At 40.1% G+C, this 13,692-nt stretch overlaps 1 long non-coding RNA gene across 1 annotated transcript in view; it reads left to right on the forward strand.

Annotated features, from left to right (window-relative positions):
- The first annotated feature begins 6,867 nt into the window (after positions 1 to 6,867).
- Positions 6,868 to 13,692, forward strand: part of LOC119900357 — a 52,683-nt gene continuing 45,858 nt past the window's right edge. Inside the window, exons 1-2 of the long non-coding RNA XR_005444044.1 lie at positions 6,868 to 7,063; positions 7,530 to 7,645. This is a non-coding gene — a long non-coding RNA (uncharacterized LOC119900357). The remainder of the gene's footprint in view (positions 7,064 to 7,529; positions 7,646 to 13,692) is intronic.

The following is a 13,692-nucleotide window of genomic DNA, read 5'->3' on the forward strand; positions in this document are numbered from 1 at the left end:
TTCACCTGTAAGGTATAACTCATGGGAGATTAATGTTATACTGCAACCCAAGATCTACCCCTCACCATGCAGGTACTTTAGCTAGCCAGTCAAAGTCACTCATGCAGTGACTAGAAACCTCACCAGGTTTCTTGCCCTCTTACACGATTGTCAAAGGTTTTAAAAATGCTCAACCAAGGAGGTACTACCAGAAGTGGAGATCCAGGTCTCAGTGGTGTTGGACGGAAAATTATCATGAAACCTGTTATAAATAAGCACAACATACATGTTTGCTCAGAAACAGGTGTGTCCATTACAATATCTCACTGCTGCTTTTTTTTGCATCTTTTGCAGCCTTATAAGCATCGAGTGGAGCTCAGAAAATTTGTGCACACCTGCATTTTGGCATTGCTGTCATACATATCACTTAGATACAAAACATTGTTATTATGAAAATATTGATTATAGCTGCTTTAAGGCTTGTCTAGCAGGAATTATTCAGTTGTCCATCTCACGCTTTTCTGACAGAACAGGCTTACTGCCCAATGTAAACTCTCACATTGAGCTCTTGCACACCTCTACTTGTTAGCCTGAGGCTTTTGATCAGCCTTTTCCTTTGCTTTACTCACAAAACCTCACAGGTTTCTCCCCAAGTCCCAACTTCATCTTGAGTTCCAGTCCTCACCTCCGGCCCTACACTCAAGCCACTCTGTTGGGATTCGTCCCTATAATCCCGTATGGGGGAGTTGAACAGACTGCTCTGGTTAATAGTTTTCCTTGTTTGTTTAACGATACACCCAGTCAGACACACTTGATAGAACATGACATTGATGTAGGTGAAGCACTAGCCAATCCGCCAGAATTTTTACTGGGGTGTTGGAGAAAAAAAGATGGGCACAGACAAAATATATGCTTGAGAATGGTATTGCAGGACCCTCATTGTCTAGCTGGGCTTCTCCTTCTAGTGGAAGTTCAATAAAAGTTGATAGTTAAGGGTCATTGGCAACTGTCCAAAAGAACAAGGGAGATTTCAGCTTTCATCACGCCTTCTGGTCTTTTTTTTCTGTATGAATTTTGGGTTACATAATGCACCGGCAACAATCTAGCCGTTGATGAATATGGCTGTCTCTGGGCTGGAGGGATGTGCTGTGTACCTGGATGATGTTGTGATCCATAGTGCTACCTGGGAAGAGCAGTTGGTTTGTATCAAGAAATATTTTGACCATCTGGCTGATGCATCTCTGACAGTTAATCTAGCAAGTTTGCTAAAGCCACCGTAAAGTAATAGGGCAGGGTAGAGACTGGCTGGCTGGCTGGCTGGCTGGGGGGAACTCTACAGAACTGATCAGTATTAAAATGTGTATAATCTGAAAAGTAGATAAGTAAGGTCATTGATCTATGTTATTGGCTATTCTGCTGTTGTTGTTTTTTTAAATAGCCGTAGCTTGCTGAATTTCCCGGTGGGAACCCTGTTTTTATCAGGGGAGGGGGGGGCGGTGACGAGCCCTCCACTGCACTAGGTATATGTGTCCTTGTTTCTGGTTTCTGCTTCTTGTGTTACAGGATGCGTGTCTGGGAAGTTAGTCAGCTTCAGGAGCTACACTTTGGCCCTGTGTGTTTTTTTGGGAGATCAGATCAGAATCAGAATCAGAAGGAGCTTTATTGCCAAGTAGTGTTTTACACATACGAGGAATTTGCTGTGGTGATAAGGTGCTACACATAGACAAACATACAGTCAACATAAATAAATGCAAAAATATATAAATATGGAATTGAAGAACAATGTTACAGATGTGCATTATTCTGGGTCTGTGCCTTGCAGAAGTAACGCAACGGAAGAGAATATTGTGTAAATATAAATATAGAAACTGACAACATAAAAATATACAACAACAAAGATCAACAATCAACAACAAATATGTGCGAGATGAAACAGTATTTACATGTTCAGAGACATTTGTATTATTTGAAAGGGGGGAGTGTCAGTAGGGGACCCGGGCCTTGTTAATGAGGCTAGTTGCAGATGGGAAGAAACTGTTTTTGTGGTGAGCGGTTTTGGTCCTAATGGACCGCAGCCTCCTGCCAGAGGCGAGAGACTGAAACAGTTTGTATCCGGGGTGGGAGGGGTCAGCTGCAATCTTTCCTGCTCGCCTCAGAGTCCTGGAGGCGTGTAGGTCCAGAAGAGAAGGAAGATTGCAGCCAATCACCTTCTCTGCAGAGCGAATGATATGCTGCAGCCTGCCCTTGTCCCTGGCAGTGGCAGCAGCGTACCAGATGGTGATGGAGGAGGTGAAGATGGAGTCAATTATGGCGAAGTGCATCATCATTGTCTTTGGCAGGCTGAATTTCTTCAGCTGCCGCAGGAAGTACATCCTCTGCTGGGCCATCTTAGTGAGGGAGGTGATGCTCAGCTCCCACTTGAGGTCCTGGGAGATGATGGTGCCCAGGAAGTGGAAGGAGTCCACAGTGGTGACTGGGGAGTCACATAGGATGATGGGGGAGGGTGGGGCTGTGCTCTTTCTGAAGTCCACGACCATCTCCACGGTCTTCAGAGCGTTGAGCACCAGACTGTTCTGGCTGCACCAGGTCACCAGATGGTCGATCTCCCACCTGTAGGCGGACTTATCCCCACCAGAGATGAGCCCAGTGAGGGTGGTGTCACCCGCAAACTTCAGGAGCTTGACAGACTGGTGACTGGAGGTGCAGCTGTTGGTGTACAGGGAGAAGAGAAGGGGGGAAAGAACGCAGCCTTGAGGGGAACCGGTGCTGATGGTCCTGGAGTCAGAGACATGTTTTCCCAGCTTCACGTGCTGCTTCCTGTCCGTCAGGAAGTCAGTGATCCACCTGTAGGTGGAGTCAGGCACGTTCAGCTGAGAGAGCTTGTCCTGCAGCAGGGCCGGGATGACAAGCTCAGGGCCGGGATGACAAGCTCTCCACCTTCCTGTGGTTCTCTCTCTCACAGCGGGCACAGCTGCTGGTTGTTTTGTTTCTGCTGACATTTCCATACATCCATACATGCTTGCATGACTGATACTGACTTCCACTTTCTTCTGTTCTTTAGTGTTATTTTGTAAAATAAAATGTTTACTGTTTTGTTGAAAACTCGTCTGGTCTCCAATCTTTGTTGCAGAGGGCCAGACTGTGACAAATGTTAAACCTCTGTTTTTATTTTCTTCTCTCTGTAGCTGCAAAGAAATCTTTTCCACTGACCCTTCATCATGGGTCATGCAGAGAGAAGATGGTGCAAGAAGTGCTTTTTATTTGTCTATGGACTGTGGAACCTGAAGTTATAGTTTTACAAAGGCTAGTTAAGCCCCATTTAAGTTTGTTTGAACCAAATCACATTTTTTTCTTCGGAATTTGAAGATCACAGTTTTGTGAATTACATTTTATTGTGATTTTATTGAGGTGTGTATACTATGCAATAGGATTGAGGACCCAAATGCAGACGCTGAGGTAGAACAGTTTAGTAGAAAGAGGTTTACTTAACCAATGTTCTAATTAACAGGCAGTACATAAAAGGATGCAGGTCAAAATCCAGGTAGAAGATATCAGGCAGGAAAACAGGAACAGGTTCATAAGGCTTGAACACATGTGAAAAACACTGACAACATAAAGACCTGGCAAAGGGAAAGGGCTGGTGAGCTGGTTTTATACACAGAAGGATGAATTGTTCTAATTGTAGCCTCAGTTTCCTGTTCTTAGCTGACAACCGTGGCACCCTGTGTGGTCTTTTGCTGCTGGAGCCCATCTGCTTCAAGGTTCGACGTGTTGTGCGTGTATACTGCATACCTTAGTTGTAACGGTTGTAACCCTTTCTGTCATCTCACACCAGTCAGCCCATTCTCCTTTGACCTCTGACATCAACAACCATGCCACATTCAAAGTCACTTAAATCCCCTTTCTTTCCCATTCTGGTGCTTGGTTTGAACTTCAGCAAGTTGTCTTGACCATGTCTACATTCCTAAGTACATTAGGTTGCTGCTGTGTGATTGATTGTGATTATAGCTAGCTATTTGTGTTAACAAGCAATTGAACAGGTGTACCTATTAAAGTGAGTGTATGTAAAAAATTATATATAATATATAAATATATATATATAGATGCATCTCAGAGAGAGATATGGATTTTTGATTTCCATGAGCTATAAGCCTGTCACACTGTGGGCGTGTCTGTTCTGCTTTGTTCATTTAGTTCTCAGTCAGTCCTGTTATTTGTAGTCCTTTCTGTATCTGTTATTTAGTCTGTGTGTCTTGTCTGGGTTATTTGTTCCATGTCTTTGTTCCTAGTCCTGTGCCTTAGTTCATGTCATAGTATTTGCTTCTAGTTCTTTCTCTGCATCATTATGGTTTAGTCTGCTTTGTACTCTGTGTTCTAGTTCTGTGTTCTTGTTTAGGTTTTGTCTGTTATGATCCCTGTGTTATAATTGGTCGGTGTTTGTCTGTTTACATGGGTTTCTGTTATTGTCTGAAGTTAGATTCTTGTCTGGTATTTTGTAACATGTATTCTGTCTGTGTTGGTTATCTATTTTGCCCCATGTCTGCCTGTCAAGTGTTCTGTCTGTTCCCCCAGTTATCACTCTGCCTGCCTGCCTCTCTATTTTCCCTGCTGTCTCTCTGCCTGCCTCGTTTACCTTGATCCCTGTCACCTGTGTTGCTCCCGCCCTGCTCGTTAGTCCCTTTGTGTGTGTGTATATATACCTGGTGTTTCTGTTTAGTCTTGTCCGGTCGTTGTCATGTGTATATGCTCTGTCACATGTTGTTGTGTTTAGCCTGCCCTGTGTGTTGTGTCTCCCTGCTTTCTGGATTATTTTCCCTTCTTGGATTTTTCACTTGGATTGCCTGGTTTGTTTGAACTGTTATTATTTTTGGATTACCTGGATTACCTGCATTTGGGTCCACCAAACTGCCTCACCACACAACCCTGACAAAGCCGTAATCATCAAGATTAAAACAAAAAGGCCTGAAATATTTTAATTTGTGTGTAATGAATCTAGACTATATGAAATGTTTTCACTCTTTTTCTCCACTGTTTTTCTTAGAAGGAGCCGTGCTTGTGTATATATATATAGGGTGTTCCTATGTGCCCATGGAAAAAAAAAATTATATTTCGTCACACTATCACTGAGTGACTTGAATGAGGAACTTTTTGACTTTCCACAATCCCAATATGTCTGCCTCATTTTATTCCATCTCACAATCCATTAATGACCTACTTTAATGTTTACAGTCTCCATTTATTTGGTTTTTATTTTAAGACAATTCTCTTTCATTTAAAGATGTATTTAAATAAGTAGTGTAGCTCAGTTCCATTCATTCCCTGCCAGACCATCAAAGTTGCCATGTATCTAATGCCTTTGTTTCAAGCCAGAACCGGAACCTAACCCCGTACCTTTACCAACCTGCCTGCCAATAAGTCTTTGATTTTCAATAAGCCACTAAAATGAGCCTGTCCATCTTACCTATATGCATATGGCTGCTAATTGCTATTGACTGCTTAGATAATAGGAGGAAAACATACAGAAATTAGATAACACATATGCTAATTCTCTGTGGACAGTTTAATTCACTAAAATGTCACTAAATGTCACTACTGAAATTTGAATAATTACATAAAAGTTTGTAGAATCTAGGTGAAAAATCTTATTACTGAACAAACAACCCTGTCTCCCTGAAAAATCAGTTGTAATTTGCAACAGCCCATAATAGCCAGCATAAGTGCCACATGTGACCTTTAGCCACAGCTTTTTTGAGTACCAGTGGTCTGGCATTTCTGGCAACTCCAAAATTCAAGCACCAGCAGTTCTCCAGTATGTTGCCCTTTGTTTTCACCTTATATCAGGAGCAGCTACAGTAGATGAGAAGTAAAATCATAAAATGCTAGAATCTGGTAAAGCAAGTTCCATTTACCCAAAATCTGTAGATACATTCCTTAATAAGTTGAAATTCAGTTTAACTGTAAAGTTTACGGTTTGACAGTTTAACAGCAAGGTGGACCCTGGAAAAGATGCCAGAAGTTCTGTTTACATTAAGTCTATATGCAGAGGCTTAAAATGGAGGCAAAAAATTAAATGCTCATGCTGTATATCGTAATCTCATCTTGAATACTAGGAAGTTTCCTGGCGTGTAGCATGTTTATGTATTGAAAAAGTAAATGCCTTACTTGTATTCTTTTATTTCATAAAGCACAAAATACTTGACGAATACATCAAATTTATATGATTAAGATGTGCACAATGACAGCTTCATTGTTTTAGCTTTTTAACCATTTCTACAAAAAAATCTAACTTCGGCCTGTGATTCTGATGAATTCTCATGTCACGAGGGGTTTTCTGAACAGGGGTTTTCTGATCAGGTGTTCCACTGATATATCTCTCTTGTGTATCTTACCTGTCTATCACACATGTATTTTTCATGTATCTGTCAGACTTCTTTATCCCCATGCTAGCCCACAGGCTTTCCACTTCCAGGATGTGCAGCTCTTTCTCCACAGCAACAGCTGAGTCTTTGTGACACAAATCAAGCCACCTGGAGGGAAAAGACGTGAAAATCGATAGGACTGTTTGTTTTAGTGGACTTCAGCAATCACCTGCGTGATTTGATGTGGCAAACATATTAGGTTCTCTTAATACAAATCCCAGTGATACATTTAAATGTAACTTAAACACATAAACACATTTAAAATGTATTTTAAATATGTCCATTGTATCTAAAACGGCGCATGTACATGTAACCCAGTGATAATACAGGGTTAAAAAAAACTTATTAAACTTATACAAAAAGTATAAAATAACGTAATGTCACTTTAAAAACATCAGCCAATCAGAAACCATATTTCCCCCTCCCAGCTGAACTTGATTGACAGGTCAGGACGCAACTGCGTGACCCTGCGCGCGTGTGTCTACGGTGTGTACGTGAGAAAGAGAGAGATGGCAACAGGAGAAAACAGAGGAAAGTAACAGAATTAAAGTTAACAGTGTGTTAAAAGTGAGTATATTAGCAAGGTAACAAACCATCACAGAAGATAGGATAAGGAGAAGCAACCGGGAGTCGGAAAATCTTGTTTCCCACCTCTGTTTGTGTCGGTAAGCTAGCGAACTGCATGATGCTAACGTTGCTAACTATGTGTGCAGTGCTACGTTGCCTACATGTATTGAGTGTTATGAGAATGTAAGTGGCCCAGAGCCTAGAAATGTATATTAAAGTGGTTTAATGTTTTCTAATTTTAATCAGCAGCACAATGCAACTGAAAATAGTTAGGTAAAAATCAAGTTAGCAGAGTACAGCTGCATTTATGGTAATTGTCTTTGTTTTAAAGAGGTTGTATTATGCTTTTGGCTTTTTCCCTCTCCCTCTATAAGAGTAGCTTATTCCTGTAAAATATTCCTACAACAGATGTTTTTCTGTTGAAGTGTGACAAATACGCTTGAACATGTGGTCAATGAATATTATGCAGCATGTGATGCGTAATGTTACAGGTTATTTTATGCTTTTTAGTGTGATTGTTGTACTACATATAAAACAACATTTTACATTCCTGTTTGCAAACAGATCAGATATTATGGACCGAGTGAGAACTACCACAAAGATCCCTTTCTATTGATGGCGAGCCTCCCAGTGTGATCTTGAAGAGAAGCAGGTCGACTCAGTGAATACTCCATTTGGTGGTAGGACAGTACCAGTTGCCTGAGCTGCTACATACAATTCAACTGCCAACTTTCCTTTTAAAAGAGGAAACTTTCACAGAACTGGTGACAAACATTTTAGAGAGCTCAATAGTTCAGAGAAGGATTGACTGTGGATTGACCAATACAAAAAGTGATCACAAAACAGACAGACTTAAATGACTATAAAAGGAAAAACCCAAAGACTCATTTATTTTAAAGGGCCTAATTTTTTTTTGCCATACATGTTATGCAATTGACCCTTCACTAAGCCACGCCCCAAATATGTAGCTGTCATTATGCTTTACAAATATTGTAAATCAACGCATTTATTGTATAAATTACCAAAAATCACAGTTTTGTCGTTTCTCTCGCTCATTTTCAATTGATCGCCCAGGACTTCTGGGAACTATCTGCAGTCTCCATGAATACAATTCTCTCTTTAAAGGGCTCTGGTTCAAATGTGTTTCAGCTGTTACTTGCAAATTTATGTGAGTAAAAGTTACTGGACAGCAAAGGAACAAAAAACACAAAAGCACAAAAAAGCATAATAGTCAAACTGAATGGCCATTTTATTACCACTCAGTTATTCAGTCTGACATTGTCCTTTTTCTAAAAAAAAACATTCGCTCATCTCTGAAGTTTACTGCAAGAAACGGGTAGCTAATTTGCATTATCATCATTTAAGCCCTTTAAAATTGTAATCCTTAAGATTTCTATCTATTTACAAGCAACTAGGGCTGGCCCCCGAATAGTCGAAGATTCAATGCTTCCTTGGGTGGAGCCTGATTCGACTGTCAATCTCACAGTCGAAGCATGGCAGCGAAACAAGGATCATGCCATTTTGCCGATATGGGGGTGCTCAACATCTAATTTTCTCCCAATAAGTTAATATACAGCCTATTACTATCTATCTATCTATCTATCTAGAGAGATAGATGAGATAGATGAGATAGATAGAGAGATATTTCAATGTTTAATGCTGTAAATGTGTAAGAAAAAAAACTTTCAATAAATGTGTGTGAATAAATCCAAAATTGTAACCCTAACCCTGGGTCGTCAGTGCGCATGTGTAGGCGTAGCGTTTATGTGTGTACACTTGCTGAAGAGACGGAGCCCCAGCTTCACTGGTGTTGTGCCGAGTTGTCCCCACCTCCCGGGACTTTTCGGATAATTTATCACCCTTGATTAACCACACAAAGAATATTATCTTGTTTTTAAACAGCCGGCTACTTGAAATAGACCCACGGGGAACCGCGACGTGCATGCAGTTGTTGGCAGCACGGCATGCACGCAAAACTGTGCACAAGACCGGTGAATGGCAGGCGAGAGAGAGAGAAAAGTGTCCACAATAAGCCTCAGTTAAGCTTCGTCTCGCAATCGCAGTGCACAAAAACACATATGATTCGACTATAGGCAGGAGTTGAGGATTCTGATTCGACTATGTAAATCCTTAGTTGGGGACAGCCCTACAAGTAAGCAACATGTTTTAATAAAGAAACCTGTCAAAAATACCTAACCCTGGACGATTTCACCTAAAATCACAACAATTACAATTATTGAACGATTATTTTCTTTTTGAATGTTGTGTTGTCTTTTTGCCCTCATAAATCACTGACAAGGTTTGAACAGAAAATATGCTCAATTATTGAAGCTGGGTTCATTTATTTATTTGATTCACAGATTATCTAAATGTTAATTAATAAGGCAGTTTTTTCCCATTAATAAATGAGACCATGGCGGCCCGCCACAGTCTAATTTGCTCCGACATAGTTTCAAAATGAACCAAAAATATTTTTACACATCTCATAATAACATTTCAGACCTCTAACGTTGTGTTTTGTGGGCGCTGCTGTACACTCACACACTTGGGCATCCGACTCAAGACAACCACTTTTCTTTTGAGGTAACTATAGTAACGTTAATGGTCTGTTTATGTCACTCGTTTGTGAGAAGGCGATTAAGCTAGCCGTACATAAATTTGGAGTGCACACCTATTAAACCCTTTATGGTTAATCCACTGAAACGGACCAGTGCGAGCTGACAGGCAGGTTAGTGACTTTATCCTGTCATTTTTGTCTCTTTACAAGAAAGTATTGCAGTATGAGAAGCTCAGCAGGACTGGATGAGGCGGAGTCACGTGACCACACACAGTAGTTTTAAGGGGAAAGTCTATATGAACACACAATGTAGGGAAAATTTTTATTAATAACCGACATGGTGAAATTACATCGTTAGAGGCTCTGAATTTCCGTTTTGATTACTTTTCAATTAATTGTCCAGCCCTACGATCATGCATGCAAACATAATTTTCACACAACAACAGTACAACAGTAAAGCTAGTTACGTTGTTGAGGAGTTGGAGGTGTGGGAGCTTTTTGTCAGCAGCTTTTCAACTAAAAAGGACTATTGTGGTGTTTTGTAGTCCTATTTTGCATACTAATGGCTGATACTTTGTACATTTCCTGTGGTTGCTTCACAATAAAAGCCACCCTGTGTTTTGCTTTGAATGCTTTTAAAGTGAAGGACCAACTGCAGAAAATGGTCTGTTTGAATTAGCAGAAACTTCATACAGCTCTGACATGGTGTAAAGCAAACAGTAAACCGCGAGGCTGATAGGATGGTGGATGGACGGAAAATGGAAATCAAGGGTCCTGGGGAAATGGGGAATGTGGCTGGAGACAAGACAAACTGACATTTATATTGTAAAGCATTTTGTAATAAGCTCTCTGTAACTGTGCTAATAATTACTAGGTGAAAGAAAGGTTATAATATTGATTATTGTATAAGATCCTTCACACTGGTGTATAACCTGACATTCTGAATTTTCACTCACACTCAATGACATTATAGTCACTTGGTATTGATGATTGCACAGCAGTAGAGTTTTAGGTCTGCAGCCATACCACTATAGCTAACTGTTCTGGCCCACAGGCAACATCCAAAACCTGGGCTTCCTCTCAACTCCCACTGAAGTTTGAAGAAATTAAATTTGCTATCAGATTTGGTCCTCGGTAGTTCATGATGTTAAGATCCTGTTGAAGATGATGATGTTCACGATGAAACATCTAAACCACCATTGTGTGCTTTGGTCTGCAGTAAAGTGAAATATGTTTCATTTACATTTTCTCATAGGTAAGGTGAAAATGAAAGAGAATTACAGAGAGAGAGAGAGAACAAATGTGTTTTTGCACATCTATGAAAGAGGGATGTTAAGAAGGGGAGAGCAGTGTTTCCTACTAATTAACGACACCAAGGAGGCTTGCCATAGTCTAATGTGCTCCGCCATAGTTTCAAAATGAACCAAAAATATTTTTACACATCTCATAACATTTCAGACCTCTAACGTTGTGTTTTGTGCCATTGCTTCGCGTTGCTGTAAGGTCGCATGCTCAGACACTTTGGCATCCGACTCAAGACAACCACTTTTCTTTTTTGGTAACTACGGTAATGTTAATGGTCTGTTTCTGTCCCTTGTTTGTGAAAAGGCAATTAAGTTGCCGCGCCTAGTACACAAGTATTAAAGCCTTTATGGTAAATCCACTGTAACAGACCAGAGCGAGCTGACAGGCAGGTTAGCGACTTTATCCTGTCAGTTTCTCTGTGCAGTGTGGGAGTCTTACCTTACCGGTTGGACTTAATGAATTTAGCGCGACGATACACACGTGACAAAGCCCGGTTTTCAAAATAAGGTATGTATACAGTATGGAAGTAAGATTAATTGGATTATATTCACAGAAAGTATAAAACATATTACATGTGTCCCTTAAAAGTAAGAACAACAACAATAAAATGTTGTTCACATCGTTTACAAGCTTACAAAGTTCTTCATAGTAGCCTCTTAATTATACACAAAATTAATGCATTACATTACATTTAGCTTTCACTTTTATCCAAAGCGACTTACAATTGCCGGACACCCCGAGAGGGTCAGAGGCCCACCCACCATAGTCTCTTAAAATCCTGTGGGAAACACTGGGAGAGAGATGAGAGCCGTTCTGTGTGTGGGAAAGGCTGAGAGGTGATATGTTGTGCTCTCACACAAAATGTCGATTACCCTCCCTTCTCTGCACTAGACCCAAACTATTGTCAATTCATCCAGATAAAAGTTAGGGCTCACCTCAAATAGTCGAAGAGCCAATGCTTCCTTGGGTGGAGCCTGATTTGACTGTCAATCTCACAGTCGAAGCTTTGCAGGAAAACAAGAATCATGGCATTTTGACGATATGGGGGTGCTCAATGTCTGATTTTACATAGAACTACCAGTTTTCTCCTAATAGATTAATATACTGCATACTACAAAATAGATATCAATGTATAATGATGCAAATAAACATGTAAAAAGGAAAAAAAATCTTTAATGTTTTTAAATTGCGTGAATAAATACAAAATGACCCTTAAGGAAGGGGGGGTCAATGCGCATGTGTAGGCGTAGCGTTTGTGTATAGTGGCAGAGAGATGGCGCCCCAGCTTCACCAGTGTTGCACCAAGTCGTCTGCACCTGGTGGGACCACACAAAGAATATTATTTAGGCAAATATGTATTGTAACAACATATTGCAATTGCAGCTACCCACCTGTGACTAAATGCAGGGTGTAGAAACATGTGTCAACTGTCAAACCAGTAAATTAATAGAAGAGAAATAATCTGCTGCTACATGTTGCCTAAATAAACTTGCAGCAGCTCTGTTCAGAATCAGAAGGAGCTGTATTGCCAAGTAATGTTTAACACATACAAGGAATTTGCTTTGGTGCTACACGCAGACAAAACATACTGTTGACATAAATAGATGTAGAAATATATAAATATGGAATAAACAAATGCAAGTTGGATAAGAATAATAGACATTTAGATAGATAGATATTTACATGTGCATTACTCTGGTTTGTGTTGTGCAGACGTATTGCAACGGAAGAGGATGTTGTGTGCATAAATATATAAATTGACAATATAATAAAAATAACAATAAAACAACAAATATGTGTAATGTGCCAGGTTCGTGCATGATATGAAATGAAGTGATATTTACATGTGCAGAGACGACTGTATTATTTGAAGAGTGTCAGTGAGGGACCCGGGCCTTGTTAATGAGGCTAGCTGCAGACGAGTAGAAGCTGTTTTTGTGGCGAGAGGTTTTGATCCTGATGGGTCGCATCCTCTTGCCAGAGGGGAGAGTCTGAAACAGTTTGTAACCGGGATGGGAGGAGTCACCTGTTCTACTTATTCTGATGACTTGCTGAACCAGCTAATCATTTTATATATAACTGTTTGCATATTTTACTCATTTCTATACACAACCTTTATTTAATCAGATAATATTGTGATGTGTCTTTTGCAGACCTAAGACCTGAGCACAGCAGATAGAAAGATTTAATGAAACCGAAAACAGATTCTGATTCTGAAAAGATGTGCTGCAGTCTGATCATTATCTCAGCCCACACCAGGCTCTCACATGTGCACCTAAAAACAGATGAGCCCACGTACAATGACAAATGTTTTATGAGCAGTGTGTGATTCAACTTTTAAGACAACAACCTACGTAACCCCCACCCTGCCACTAATCGTTCCAAATGTTTTCTGACTCGCTCTGATGGAGACAGAGAGCCGTCATCAGCAGCTGAAACATTAAGACATATGAAAACTCGGAGAAGATAAGGAAGGTTTGGGTTTAGCTAGCAGTTAGCTGTATCTCTACGTTTTGTTGTACAACATGTTTAACTCTTTACAGAGCTGACGTGCTTGTCAGTCACTTTTTGTCAACTGACCAATCATGGCCTGAATGGGGCGGAACACTAAAAAAAGTTTGACGTGCTACAGCAAATCATTAAATGTTGAACAATATCATACTTGACAAGTTAGTAAGTTACTTAGCATAAACAAATTAGAGACCAGTTTAGAGCTTTTTGCTTGCACAAAAATTTGATGGATAAAAACAACCCACAGAAATTAAACTGCTGTAACTGGATTTAATATTCAACTATTGGTAAAAAAGTATACATTTATATGAAATTCTAATGAATGTAGTATTTAATTTTGTTATACTAACGATA

Source organism: Micropterus salmoides, unplaced genomic scaffold (assembly GCF_014851395.1).
Source record: "Micropterus salmoides isolate LMB-PRFRI ecotype aquatic unplaced genomic scaffold, ASM1485139v1 Ms_hic_scaffold_13, whole genome shotgun sequence".
NCBI classification, from domain to species: Eukaryota; Metazoa; Chordata; class Actinopteri; order Centrarchiformes; family Centrarchidae; genus Micropterus; species Micropterus salmoides.